Genomic DNA, 751 nt, shown 5'->3' on the forward strand with positions numbered 1-751 from the left:
TTGACTGAAACAGGACATAGATAATTAGAATGGTCAGAGGATCAGGTTGATAGTAATTGACTGAAACAGGACATAGATAATTAGAATGGACAGAGGATCAGGATGATAGTAATTGACTGAAAAAGGACATAGATAATTAGAATGGTCAGAGGATCAGGTTGATAGTAATTGACTGAAAAAGGACATAGATAATTAGAATGGACAGAGGATCAGGATGATAGTAATTTACTGAAACAGGACATAGATAATTAGAATGGACGGAGGATCAGGATGATAGTAATTGACTGAAACAGGACATAGATAATTAGAATGGACAGAGGATCAGAATGATAGTAATAGACTGAAACAGGACATAGATAATTAGAATAGACAGAGGATCAGGATGATAGTAATTGACTGAAACAGGACATAGATAATTAAAATAGACAGAGGATCAGGATGATAGTAATTTACTGAAACAGGACATATATAATTAGAAAGGACAGAGGATCAGGATGTTAGTAATTGACTGTAACAGGACATAGATAATTAGAATGGACAGAGGATCAGGATGATAGTAATTGACTGAAAAAGGACATAGATAATTAGAATGGACAGAGGATCAGGATGATAGTAATTGACTGAAACAGGACATAGATAATTAGAATGGTCAGAGGATCAGGTTGATAGTAATTGACTGAAAAAGGACATAGATAATTAGAATGGACAGAGGATCAGGATGATAGTAATTGACTGAAACAGGACATAGATA

Source organism: Heterodontus francisci, unplaced genomic scaffold (genome assembly GCF_036365525.1).
Source record: "Heterodontus francisci isolate sHetFra1 unplaced genomic scaffold, sHetFra1.hap1 HAP1_SCAFFOLD_276, whole genome shotgun sequence".
Taxonomy (NCBI): Eukaryota; Metazoa; Chordata; class Chondrichthyes; order Heterodontiformes; family Heterodontidae; genus Heterodontus; species Heterodontus francisci.